This window comes from Bufo bufo, chromosome 6 (genome assembly GCF_905171765.1).
Source record: "Bufo bufo chromosome 6, aBufBuf1.1, whole genome shotgun sequence".
Classification (NCBI taxonomy): Eukaryota; Metazoa; Chordata; class Amphibia; order Anura; family Bufonidae; genus Bufo; species Bufo bufo.
In genome coordinates, this window is record NC_053394.1 from 197177404 (window position 1) to 197192304 (window position 14901).

Genomic DNA, 14901 nt, shown 5'->3' on the forward strand with positions numbered 1-14901 from the left:
GAATTTTTCAAAATTTTTTATAAATTTGGGATTTTTTCATAAATAAAGGTGAAATATATTGACTCAAATTTATGACTATCATAAAGTACAATATGTCACGAGAAAACAATCTCAGAATGGCTTGGATAATTAAAAGTGTTCCAAAGCAATTACCACATAAAGTGACACATGTTAGATTTGTAAATTTTGACCTGGACACTGGGGCATCAATGACCCTTGGTCATGAAAGGGTTAAGGAGAGGATTGTGGAACATCTAAAATCCCATGGATTGAAAGATGAAAAACAGCATGGGTTTACTTCAGGGAGATCATGTCAAACTAATCTTATTGATTTTTTGGATTGGGTGACTAAAATAATTGATGGAGGAGGTGCAGTAGACATCTCTTATCTAGACTTTAGTAAGGCTTTTGATACTGTCCCACATAGAAGGCTTATCAATAAATTGCAGTCTTTGGGCTTGGACTCCCATATTGTTAAATGGATTAGGCAGTGGCTGAGGGACAGGCAACAGAGGGTTGTAGTCAATGGAGTATATTCAGACCAAGGTCTTGTTACCAGTGGGGTACCCCAGGGATCTGTTCTGGGACCCATATTGTTTAATATCTTTATCAGCGAAATTGAAGAAGGCCTCAATGGTATGGTGTGTCTTTTTGCTGATGACACAAAGATTTGTAACAGGGTTGATGTTCCTGGAGGGATACACCAAATGGAAAAGGATTTAGGAAAACTAGAGGAATGGTCAAAAATCTGACAACTAAAATTTAATGTTGATAAGTGCAAGATAATGCACCTGGGGCGTAAAAACCCAAGAGCAGAATATAAAATCAGTGATACAGTCCTAACCTCAGTATCTGAGGAAAGGGATTTAGGGATCATTATTTCAGAAGACTTAAAGGTAGGCAGACAATGTCATAGAGCAGCAGGAAATGCTAGCAGAATGCTTGGGTATATAGGGAGAGGAATTACCAGTAGAAAGAGGGAGGTGCTCATGTCGCTCTACAGAGCACTAGTGAGACCTCATTTGGAGTATTGTGCTCAGTACTGGAGACCATATCTCCAGAAGGATATTGATACTTTGGAGAGAGTTCAGAGAAGAGCTACTAAACTGGTACATGGATTGCAGGATAAAACTTACCAGGAAAGATTAAAGGACCTTAACATGTATAGCTTGGAAGAAAGACGAGATAGAGGGGATATGATAGAAACTTTTAAATACATAAAGGGAATCAACAAGGTAAAAGAGGAGAGAATATTTAAAAGAAAAAAAAACTGCTACAAGAGGACATAGTTTTAAATTAGAGGAGCAAAGGTTTAAAAGTAATATCAAGAAGTATTACTTTACTGAGAGAGTAGTGGATGCATGGAATAGCCTTCCTGCAGAAATGGTAGCTGCAAATACAGTGAAGGAGTATAAGCATGCATGGGATAAGCATAAGGCCATCCTTCATATAAGACAGGGCCAGGGGCTATCCATAGTATTCAGTATATTGGGCAGACTAGATGGGCCAAATGGTTCTTATCTGCCTACACATTCTATGTTTCTATGCTACACCTAGTGGACCGTAAAAAAAAATGAAAAAAATTGTCAGTTACATTTTATGGTGAAATAGTACATTTTGGGTGTATAGTACCACTGCTATACCTAGTAGACAGGTTAAACAAAAAAGTATAATAATTGTCATTTACTTTTTCGGGTGAAATTAACCAACTTTTGGGTGTATAGTACCACTGCTATACCTAGTAGACCGATAAAAAAAAAAAAATTAAATTGTCAGTTACATTTTATGGTGAAATTAAAAATGTTTTGGGTGTATAGTACCACTGCTATACCTAGTAGACAGGTTTAACAAAAAAAAATTGTCAGTTATATATTCTAGTGAAATTCACCAATTTTTGGGTGTGATGTACCACTCCTATACCTAGTAGACCGGAAAAAAATAAAAATAAATTGTCAGTTATATCTTTTGGTGAAATTCACCAATTTTTGGGTGTAATATACCCCTCCTCTACCTAGTTGACAGCTTAATAAATTTTTATAATTTTTCTGTTACATTCTTGCGTTGACATTATACAATTTTAGACGTGAATAAACACCTGCTATGCATAGGTGACAGGGAATAAAATGTAATAAATTATTATGTAATTAATGCGCACCACATTCTTTCATTCAATGCTTAAACTTTGAAAAGTTGTCACACTTTTATGCTTTAATAATTTCTCCCATATTTCAACTCTATAATTTTAAATTTGAAAAAATGAATCCTCCCTTGGATGTGGTCTCTCTTTCTCACGCTCCCTCTCTGGCCTGGAACCATGATTCCTCGCCACCCGTGATCACCATAGTAGGCGCATAAAAGAACATCGAAAGTTGATAGAGCAGATATCAAATTGGATCGTGAACATCACGGGGACGTGCGACATGGTGGGGCAGTAAGTTTGCACACGCCTACACGAACTGACTGACAGGGGTCAGCCCCTGCAACTTCTGGGTCTCCAAATTGGGCACATGGCCTGAGCTTGCCTTTTACCCCTTGGAGGTGATGGCCTGCCCTGCAGCCAGTATATTGTCTGAACGTGTGTTTAGCATGACTGGAGGGGGTTATCACAGGTTATATTTCCCAATGTTTTGGGGTGTACCCTAATTTTAAAAATAAAATTTAAAACCAAAAATCAGTGTAGGCTACCTCCTCCTCCACCGCCTCTTCCGCCTACACCGCCACATCCACCGCCTCCTCAACCTCCTACTCCATATGTCTTGGTACCACGGGCGAATCTAAATCCCCCTTGGTCACGAGGGGAATATAGAGACAAATGGAGAGAGGGGTGGGGGGCGCACAATAGGGTAGTACGTTCAACACAAACTAAATTGTTTGACAAATAGAGGTGCTCACCTTTAGGGGTTGTGCAAGTATAGACACAACTCTATTGTAGATATGTAGGTAGTTTATAGACCTTTAGGATCCGTGAGTGCAGCCGCAGAAGGAATGTCTTTGGGATCGGATGCCCAATCCCCCAAAGGATGCTTGCAGTAGGAGAAAATTCTGATCAGGCGCAAAATCACTGGTTCCAATGAGTCTCTGTTGGTGAATCTTCTTTATTTACATAATAAGTAATTATGCATAGAACAACGCGTTTCGGGGCTCAAACTGTCCCCTTCATCAGGTTAGCATATGATCACAATATCTAGTGGTAGTTATGGGTTTATATAAACAGAAAAAAACGCCAAAAAACGGGTTACCTGGGAGCTGCCCACAGCTGGGAGGGGCTAGCCCCAGGTGTACTATCATATATTCCATCAGCATGTCAAAATGTCAAATAAACAGTATATATATCCTTAGCTAATGCGAATAGCAGATTGGTAAAATGATACTGGTATTATGAGTGATTTTGGGAAACTAAATACATAAATACATAAGATCTGGCCAGCAGACTGGAGTCACATGACCGCTACACTGCGATCATGTGATGTGGGCAGGTCGGCTACTATGTGCGGTGAGCGTCCGGCGTGTGCGCTCAATACCTCTGTGTTACTGGTGTGAGCCGCCCGGTCATGTGATCGCTGGACTTGCGGTCACATGGCCGGTTTCCATGGTAGCAAAGACGCTGGTGAGCGCTTCAACAGAGCGCAGTGCCTGGGAGACCATCGGACACAGCGCAATAGGGTCATGAGGGATCCATATATAAAGATTGATGGCTACATTATATCTGGAGGTATGCTATCACATGGATAAAAGTGCATATGGTGCGATCATTCTGGCACTGATTAAGACAGTTAATTCAATAAATAAATAGACTTATAGAAAATATATATATAAAAAGATATGAAATATAAATAAATAAATAAATAAATAACATATGCAGCTAAATTGCTTCTGGAAATATATGTACCATGTCATGCACATAGTACACACCCCTTCCTGCGTCTGATATATAAAGAATCTTGTGTATATATGATCACATAAGAATACATACAGAGTATACATGTAAAACAATATCTATATATAAAAATATATATTTAAAAATATATATTTAAAAAAGACCTATATCCATATATGTGTCCATAAAAAGTGGTGATATTGCAATAAATCTGGGGTTAAAATATCAGCGATAGGTAAAAATAATTGCGTAAAACATGGGGGGGGGGAAGGTATACATAAATATTAATTGCTATTACACCTAAGCTTTTATAAATTGATCTCAAATGCTTCGTTAAGGCCATAGGGACTCAAACTGTTCAATTTAAAAATCCAGTACATTTCCCTGCGTCTAATGTACTGAGTATCTTTATATAGGTGACTTGGAATTTGTTCGATAGGGGTTACCTCAAAACCGGTTGAACTACCCTCATGGTGTTCTGCCGCGTGTCTTGATACACTGTGTTTCCAGTATTTTTTCTTGATATTAGATCTGTGTTTATTTAATCTGTTACGCAGTGTTTGAATCGTGCGCCCCACATACTGCAGGCGGCATGGGCATTCCAAAAGATATATTACGTGGTTAGATTCACAATTCAGATTACTCATGATGGGGAATGACTCCCCACTAGCTCGGCTATAAAAAGTGGATTTTTGGCATATGCTGGAACAGCATAGACATCTTTTATGTCCACATCTAGAACTGCCTTTCGGGACAGTGGTGTCATGATTTTCAGTGTGATATATAACTGGATTGAGTTTACTGGGGGCAAGAATATTTTTGAGGGTACGGGCTCTCTTATACGTAAGTTTCGGAAGCTCAGGAATAATTTGATTTAAAACGGGATCCCTTTTCAAAATATGCCAGTGTTTTTCCAGAACGGCTTTTATTGACAGATGGTTTTGGTTGTAAGTGGTAATGAAATTACAACTATATCTCTCAATACTATTATCTTTCTTCTGTTTGGGGGCTGGAATCAGACATTCGTCTTGAGTGAGTCCCGCGGCCTTAGCTCTTGCTCCAACAATGATATTGGTTGGATAGCCTTTTTGGCTAAACTTGGAGGCCAGGGCATCACATTGTTTGTTGAAATCATCTCCGCGAGTACAATTTCATCTTAGTCGTTTAAATTGACTGAAAGGGATGTTCATCTTCCATTTTCTATAGTGTGTGCTCTTGAAGTCTAGATAGCTGTTACTATCAACTTTTTTAAAAAAGGTCCGCGTATTTATTCTGCTGTCCTGAATGAAAATTTCTAGATCCAGAAACTCAATCTTTTTATTATCGTATGTGCCAGTGAAGGAGATTCCCCAATCATTGGTATTAAGATGTGAAATAAAACTGTCGATAGATGCTGGGTCCCCATTCCAAATGAAAATCAGGTCGTCAATATATCTACGGAAAAACACGATGTTGTTGTTGGCCCAGAAGCTTGAGTGATATATGAACCTCTCCTCGAACTCCCCCATAAATAGATTCGCAAAACTGGGCGCAAAACGTGTCCCCATTGCGGTCCCACGTATTTGTTTGTATATATCGTTTTGGAATGTGAATACGTTGTGCGTAAGTATAAATTCAATACCCCTCATGATAAACGCTTTTTGTGTAGTCGGCATTTCTAGATCTTTATCCAAAAAACTTGATGTGCACTTCATGCCCAAAGTGTGGGAAATGTTCAAGTATAATGCTGAAACGTCCAGGGTCACCCAGTGGTAGCCATCCAACCACTTGATCTCTTTAAGCAGAGTAATCAGGGAAGCAGAATCTTTCAGATGGGATTTCAGATTGAGAACATGTTTTTGTAAGTAAATGTCGATATAGTGTGACAAATTCCGAGTGAGGGAGGAGACTCCCGATATTATAGGTCTACCCGGCGGGTTCTGGATATCCTTGTGGATCTTAGGGAGGTGGTAAAATATGGCTGGTGCAGACTCTTTCACCATAATATACTCCCTTTCCTTCTTATTTAGGCAGAGATCTGCGGATTTGATTAATATCTCAAATTCTTCTTTGTCTCTTTCAGACGGATCACAGTCCAGGGGTATATAGTATTTTTCATTAGATAAGATATTCAGAGCTTCTCTCACATAGTCTTCACGATTCTGGATGACAATGCCCCCCCCTTTATCGGCGTTTCTGATAACTAGATTTGGATCTGATTGTAGCTTCTTTAGGGCTATTTTCTCTGATGGTTTCATGTTTTGCTTCATTTCTGATTTACGGTTGATGTCCCTAAAATCATTAGAAACCACAGAATAAAAGGTATCTAGGAAATTCCCTTTGTGATGGATGGGATAGAACGTGGATGGTGATTTTAGACCAGAGGGTATGGTCAGAACCTGAGTCATGTCGAGTGATGTGGTGTTTGGCTCTGGTGTTGGCCCAGTATTAGAATTTTCTTTAATTTTAAAGTGTCTTTTTAGGGTAAGTTTCTTTATATACTTGCTCAGATCGAGGAAGAGATCAAATTCTGCATATGTTATTTGCATAGCTGCATATGTTATTTATTTATTTATTTATATTTCATATCTTTTTATATATATATTTTCTATAAGTCTATTTATTTATTGAATTAACTGTCTTAATCAGTGCCAGAATGATCGCACCATATGCACTTTTATCCATGTGATAGCATACCTCCAGATATAATGTAGCCATCAATCTTTATATATGGATCCCTCATGACCCTATTGCGCTGTGTCCGATGGTCTCCCAGGCACTGCGCTCTGTTGAAGCGCTCACCAGCGTCTTTGCTACCATGGAAACCGGCCATGTGACCGCAAGTCCAGCGATCACATGACCGGGCGGCTCACACCAGTAACACAGAGGTATTGAGCGCACACGCCGGACGCTCACCGCACATAGTAGCCGGCCTGCCCACATCACATGATCGCAGTGTAGCGGTCATGTGACTCCAGTCTGCTGGCCAGATCTTATCTATTTATGTATTTAGTTTCCCAAAATCACTCATAATACCAGTATCATTTTACCAATCTGCTATTCGCATTAGCTAAGGATATATATACTGTTCATTTGACATTTTGACATGCTGATGGAATATATGATAGTACACCTGGGGCTAGCCCCTCCCAGCTGTGGGCAGCTCCCAGGTAACCCGTTTTTTGGCGGTTTTTTCTGTTTATATAAACCCATAACTACCACTAGATATTGTGACCATATGCTAACCTGATGAAGGGGACAGTTTGAGCCCCGAAACGCGTTGTTCTATGCATAATTACTTATTATGTAAATAAAGAAGATTCACCAACAGAGACTCATTGGAACCAGTGATTTTGCGCCTGATCAGAATTTTCTCCACCTACTCCATATGGACCTGGTCCTCCTAGATCAAGATTATTATTTTTTATTTTTACATATTTTATGTTATTTAAAAAGTCATTTCCCTATCCACATTTGTTTGCAGAGCACTTGCCATGCTCTTAACCACATTTTGACACCATTTGCAGCCCTCTAGCCCTTTCCATGACATTTTTACAGCCATTTTAGTGCTCAAAAGTTTGGGTCCCCATTGACTTCAATGGGGTTCGGGTTCGGGGTCAAGTTCGGGTCCCGAACTCGAACATTTTTCCGAAGTTCGGCTGAACCCGAACATCCAGGTGTCCGATCAACTCTACTGGCCGGAAACCCAATGAAATTATCCCTCTTCCTCCTCCTCCTCCTGTGCCACATCATCTTCCATCATCGCCAGCAGCATTTTTTCAAGGAGGCATAGAAGTGGGATAGTAATGCTGAGAACAGCATTATCGGCACTGGCCATGTTGGAGGAGTACTCGAAACAGTGCAACAAGGAACACAGGTCTCGCATGGAGGCACAGTAATTGTTGGTAAAGTGGTGCTGTTCCGCACAGCGACTCACCCGTGTGTGCTGCAGCTGAAACTCCACTATAGCCTGCTGCTGCTCGCACAGTCTGGCCAGCATGTGCAATGTGGAGTTCCACCTTGTGGGCATGTCGCATATGAGGCGGTGAGCGGGAAGGCCGAAGTTACTCTGCAGCGCTGACAGGTGAGCAGCAGCAGGGTGAGAACGACGAAAATGCTGACAGATGGCCCGCACTTTATACAGCGGCTCTGACATACCGGGGTCATTTTTAAGGAATCTCTGCACCACCAAATTCAGCACATGCGCCAGGCAAGGGATGTGCGTCAAATCGGCTAGTCCCAGAGCTGCTACGAGATTTCGCCCATTATCGCACACCACCAGGACGGGCATGAGGCTCACTGGCACAAACCACTCATCGGTCTGTTGTTCAAGGCCCATCCACAGCTCCTGCGCGGTGTGGGGTTTCTCCCCAAACAGATAAGTTTTAAAACTGCCTGCTTTCGTTGTGCTGAAGTTGGTGGTGAAGGTGTTACACTGACCGGATGAGGAGGCGGTAGAGGATGAGGAAGCAGAGTAGGAGGAGGAAGCAACAGTAGGCAAACTGAAGCGCCCTGCAATCCTCGGTGGTGGAATGACATGCGGCAAACGGCTATCAGCCTCAGGCCCAGCCGCCACTGCATTTACCCAGTGTGCTGTTATGGAGATATAACGTCCCTGACCGTGCTTACTGGTCCATGTATCCATAGTGAGGTGCACCTTGCCACAGATGGCGTTGCGCAGTGCACACCTGATTTTGTCCCCCACTTGGTTGTGCAGGGAAGGCATGGCTCGCCTGGAAAATTAGTGGCGGCTGGGCACGACGTACTGTGGGACAGCAACTGCCATAAGGCCTTTAAAACTCTCCGTCTAACTCTAGTTATAAGAGCTTCTAAAGCACAGGCAGAAGAGAAATTAGCTGTCAGGGAAAAAGGCGACAAGGCATTCTTCAGATACATAAATAAAAAAAGGAAACTAAAACAAGGAATTACCAAATTAAAAACAAAAGAAGGAAGGTATATGGAAGAAGATAAAGAACTAGCTGTCTGCCTCAATGAATACTTCTGTTCAGTTTTTACAAAGGAAAATGAAGGAAAAGGACCTCAGTTAGGAAAGAAGACTAATGAATCTTTTGATGCATGTGTCTTTACAGAGGAAGAGGTTCTAAGTCAACTGTCTAAAATTAATACAAATAAGTCACAGGGGCCTGATAGGATACACCCAAAGCTATTAAAAGAGCTCAGCGGTTAACTAGCAAAACCATTAACAGATTTATTTAACCAATCACTGGCAACAGGAGTCGTCCCAGAAGATTGGAAATTAGCAAATGTGCCCATTCACAAGAAAGGTAATAGGGAGGAATCGGGCATCTATAGGCCAGTAAGCCTGACATCAATAGTGGGGAAATTAATGGAAACCATACTTAAGGAGAGGATTGTGGAACATCTAAAATCCCATGGATTGAAAGATGAAAAACAGCATGGGTTTACTTCAGGGAGATCATGTCAAACTAATCTTATTGATTTTTTTGATTGAGTGACTAAAATAATTGATGGAGGAGGTGCAGTAGACATCGCTTATCTAGACTTTAGTAAGGCTCTTGATACTGTCCCATATAGAAGGCTTATCAATAAATTGCAGTCTTTGGGCTTGGACTCCCATATTGTTGAATGGATTAGGCAGTGGCTGAGGGACAGGCAACAGAGGGTTGTAGTCAATGGAGTATATTCAGACCAAGGTCTTGTTACCAGTGGGGTACCCCAGGGATCTGTTCTGGGACCCATATTGTTTAGATGTCAGCCTAATCAGGCACAGCATCTCAACATCTCTACTGGATCTCACCCTCCAATCACGGAAAGGTACCGGCCTATACCACCAGCTATGTACCAACCTATCAAAAAGATGATCCAAAAGTTGAAGAATGCTAAAATTATCAACGACAGCCATAGTCCATAGTCTGCATCGTTAGTACTTGTCCGTAAGAAAGATGGTAACATCAGATCTGTGTGGATTGCACAAAAATTAATATTTTAAAATTTAGCCCACAAGGATGCTTATACTTTGCCACGTATAGAAGAGTCCTTAATAGCATTAGGATCCTCAATCTGCTTATCTACTCTGGATTTAACCAGTGGATACTGGCAAATACCCATGGCTCCAGAAGATTGTGAAAAGACAGGAGTAGATCAAAAACAGAGCTAATACGTGATTGGAATATTTGCATGTCTTCTGTGTTTTGTTAAAGTGAATAAGATCCAGCGGCTCACCCCTGTCTCGTATGGATAGGTGCTCACCCTCCGGTCCTACCCTCAGGACCTAGAAAGGGTAATGAAATGAATGCAAAAATGAGGGGGAACACTCAAAAGGGAAACACTAGATGGATGGTTAAGTAGTATTTTAATACTCTAAAAGCAAACCCCTAAAATATATATAAAACATACATAAAAATGTACCTTGACACTGAGGCCTCAGTGTCAAGGTCATTGTGTTTGTTAGTTCCTGATACTCACGTGTGCTCCTGACCTATACTTCGTTCCTGGATTCTGCTTATCGTCTGATCCCTGCCTGCTTGTTTTGACTCTCCTGTTGCCGACCCAAATTGCCTGACCTGTACCTGTGCGGCCTGCCCTGATCTATTGCCTGTCTGACCACGTCTCTGCAGCATCCTTCGGTCCTGCACTGTTGCTCCTGGCAGCAAGGAGGGGTAAGACCGGGATACCACAAGCGGCGAGATACTGTAAGTAACCAGAGGCCAGTCTCAGCGTTCATAACCTGTACGCATCTCTGTATATTCATAATACCGGACATTGGTACACAACCATCACTACTGCTCTATCGGAATTGGCCATAGTGCTGTTATTATATCATTGCCCCAACACTGGTACTGTATAATCAAGACTATTGATCGGGACATTTGGTCATAGTGCCATTACCATAAGAGTCTGATTGGGACACTGCTTGCACGAATTTTGCGCTGCTATATTTCACCTACAGCTGTATTACATTGTGTAGGATTGCTGCATGTTACATATTATATGTATTTTTATGTATGTTTTATATATATTTTAGGGGTTTGCTTTTAGAGTATTAAATACTACTTAACCATCCATCTAGTGTTTCCCTTTTGAGTGTGCCCCCTCATTTTTGCATTCCAAATCATAGGCAAATCCTGATGAAAAAAACTGTGTGATAATGGCCTCATGCACAATTTTTATGGGTTTTGGCTATTTGCCTCTGAAATCGGTTTTATTCAGATGGAAAAAGAAGTCCTTCATGCTGGCTTATAATGGCTTCTATCACACGGTCAGTATTAGGTCAGGTTTTTCAATCAGTATTTGATCAGTATTGGTAAGGCAAAAACAGGAGTGAGTCCAAAACAGAGATAAAATGTGATGGAAATATTTGCATGTCCTCTGTGTTTTGGTGTCACAGATGCGAGTGGGGGAAACCCTCATCCGTGCGTTGTTAAGGATAAGGAAGCTGCTAGGCCTGGACAACAGAATTAGGGAGCCAGTCACCTCCTAAAGCGTCCCTAACTCTGACTCCTAACTGTATGAGCCAACCCAGATGGTAGGAGGGCTCATACTCAGGAACCTTGAGTCCCTACTAGCCCTCAAGAGATCCCTGGACTAGGAGCAGGGTAAGATGACCTGTTCCTCCTAGACACGGAGGAACAGGAGTCTCACTGGCCAAGCTGCAAGGAAAGGGAAACATCAACAGCATATGGATATGGCAGGCAAGTGAAACCATTTCCACACCTACCTGCCACAGACACACTGACTGGAACCCGTGCTCAATAGCTGTTATCCACACCAAACACAAAAGGACACAGCACACAACATAAACTCACACAGGAAACCAGATCCATAACTGCAATAAGGTAAGACTCCACACAAACATAAGCATAACATCAATACATTCGTTTTATGACCACAACCGCATGCACTTGACAGCAAGCTGCCTAGCAACCAGCTCAGGCTGTTATACTGCCAAATAACATCATGTTGCCAGCGGCAACCACACGTGAGGCATCATACTAACAGCCCTCACCTGTGATTGACCACAAGACCAGACCGCGGGCAACTGCATGCGGCTCAAGGAGTCACGACCATAACCATGGTCGTGACATTTGGACACACTCCTGCTTTTGGCTTCCAAATCATGAGCAAATCCTGATGCAAAATACTGACCGTGTGATAGAGGCCTTATCGATGCTCCAATAACAGGATCTTTTTTTTTTCTTTTCATTTTTCGGTTCTTCTGGCAGATCAGAAGAAGGGTAAAATAAATGGTGATGTCAACAAGGCCAAACAGGGACTCTAGTGGCCCTGTCACAGAGTGGTGAGAGTGACAACAACTAGAGGAGTCAACATAATGGCCCTATCACAGAGTGGGGAAAGTGGCAATAGCGAGAGGCGTCAACAGTCAACATAGTGGCCCAGTCGCAGAGTGGAGAGGTGGCAACAGCATGTGGAGTCAACATAGTGGCCCAGTAACAAAGTGGTGAGGTGGCAACAGCATGTGGAGTCAACACAGTGGCCCAGTAACAAAGTGTTAAGGTGGCAACAGCATGTGGAGTCAACACAGTGGCCCAGTCACAGAGTGGAGAGGTAGCAAAAGCATGAAGAGTCAACACAGTGACCCAATCACAGAGCGGTGAGGTTGAAACAGCATGAGGAATTAACACAGTGACCCAGTCACAGAGTGGCGAGGTGGCAATAGTATGAGGAGTCAACACAGTGGCCCAGTCACAGAATGGTAAGGTGCTAACAGCATGAGAAGTCAACAGAGTGGCCTAGTCACAGAGTGGTGAGGTGGCAACAGAATTAGGAGTTATTTAAATTGTATAGGTAGGCACTCCACATCCAGTCGTACACAGAGATATATATATAATACTATATATTTTATTATGTTAATAATAAAGATGGATATAAAACAATATAAAAAATCAATAAAATGCAGAAATGTAGTTAAAAAGTTAGAAATAAAAAGTACATACTTCGTAAAATAAGAGGTCTTATACTCCTAAAAAGCATCATCATATCTTCCTAGAGAAAGGTACATAAAGGTCCAATAATTAATATTAAAGGTCTAATAATTAATATAGCAGCTGATCGCCATCCTTGTTGTTATATCGTTTGGCTTATCAAATAGAAAAAGTACATACAATGGTTGTAATAAAAGATCTATTGTATGTTATTTTGCCTCTTCCTAGAATGAAGAAATAGATAGGTAAATAGAAGACATCTGTGTTTTTGGTAAATACTGTAAGCTGCTTGCTGTCCCTATGGGTATGTTCTCCTCCTAATTTTCATAAGGATAATTGTATCTTCTAAAAATGTCCTTGTGGCAAATAAAGTATCCTTTGGTATTGCCAAACACTGTTCACTTCAGATGAAAAAAAAAAAGACGAATATTCTAAAAAACAAATTTATAGCACTATATTTAATATATAGTGTTATATATTTGTTTTTTAGAATATTCTTAATCTTTTTCCATCTGAAGTCATGATTCCTTCCTGAGTCTGTCACCTCCATATGGCCATATACAGTGCTTACATTGTCCTATAGCACACCTATACATGAATGTAATGGTACCTTTGTCTTTTTCTTTACACTTGCAGAAGCTGGAAAAACCAACTTTGATTAATATGCAAATGAGTAGGAGGGCGGGCATAGGCAGAGGCTGGGGCAGGGAAACACTGAAAGAAGGCAGAGCAGCCTGGGCTCCAACACAGTGAACGCCGCCCCTGGGCGCTTGCGAGGGCTCATTTGCATATGAATCAAAGTTCTTTTATCAGCTTCTGCAATTGTAAAGAAAAAGACAAAGGTACCATTACATTCATGTATAGGTGTGCTATAGGACAATGTAAGCACTGTATATGGCCATATGGTGGTGACAAACTCCCTTTAAGTTGCTTGTGGGCCAATGACTCATTGGCCCACAAGCAAGAAGCAAGGAGGAATCATGTGTTCAGATGGAAAAAATGATAAATATTCTAAAAACTAATATACAGCACTATATTGAATATAGTGGTATATATTCTAAAAAATGAAGATATGGCACTCAAAGCAAATTACTTTATTATTACTACTACTATAACAGTTCTCAATTGTTAAAAGATTTAAAATATCATACACGATACGTAAGTTGTACAGAAATTAAATAACAAAAGGATAAAACATCACAAATGACGATAAGGTAAAAATCACTTGAGGTATAAATGTGTATGTCAGACAGCTTATAGGTGCTTTCTGAATTTCTGATTAGTCCACCACAGAAAAATTGGTTATCAGCACTATATAGGCTGTTTGTTAGTAATTCTCTGAGATTTTCGATAGTCACCAATTCTTCAGTTAGTAAAATAATAAGCGATTCTTGATGTTATAACGCAATGTTAGACTTTATGAAAGAGTCATATTATTCTTATAACACAGTTCTTAAATTTGTCAAATTGTAGAAATTCGGGAATTATTAGCTCTGGGTGGCGTCCCACCTATTATCAAGCTGCCTTATTCCCTTACCTCCAACCTCTGAGTGCGGCTTTTTCCTTTTGGTCGCCGTTCCTTCAGCGTCCCACGTTTTCAGATTCTCCTTAGCTTCAATTAGGTGAAGAGTGGAACTGTGTCATTCCAAGAAGCTATCAAGCATAAGTCTTTATGTAGGACGGATCAGTCACTTAAGAGGTTATTAAAAACGGATGTAGAGTTGTAAGTGTCCTTGCGTACGCCAGAATGGTGGTAATGTGGGGTCCAGATTCCTCCCAGACGCGTTTCGAAGTCCCAAAAGGTACTGACTTCTTCCTCAGTGGTGACCTGGCTCCCACTAAACCACCTTTTTATATCCTCTTTCCTAATTGGTTCCAGATGTCCCAAAAACCAGTCCTGGACTGGGATTCAAATTTCACAGTGTCCAAGATCTGGTCCGGAGTATAACAATGTAGTATAATCAATAAAATCGATAAAAAATGGAATTAAAATGAAATTAATCAGAAAATGGCACTTCTGTTTCTTCCATAGGTATACTACATCAAAAATCTTACTGTTTCTGAAAAAAAAAAAAAACGCAGGTGCGGTATTGATGCAGTTTTCATGCGTTTTTTGTGTAC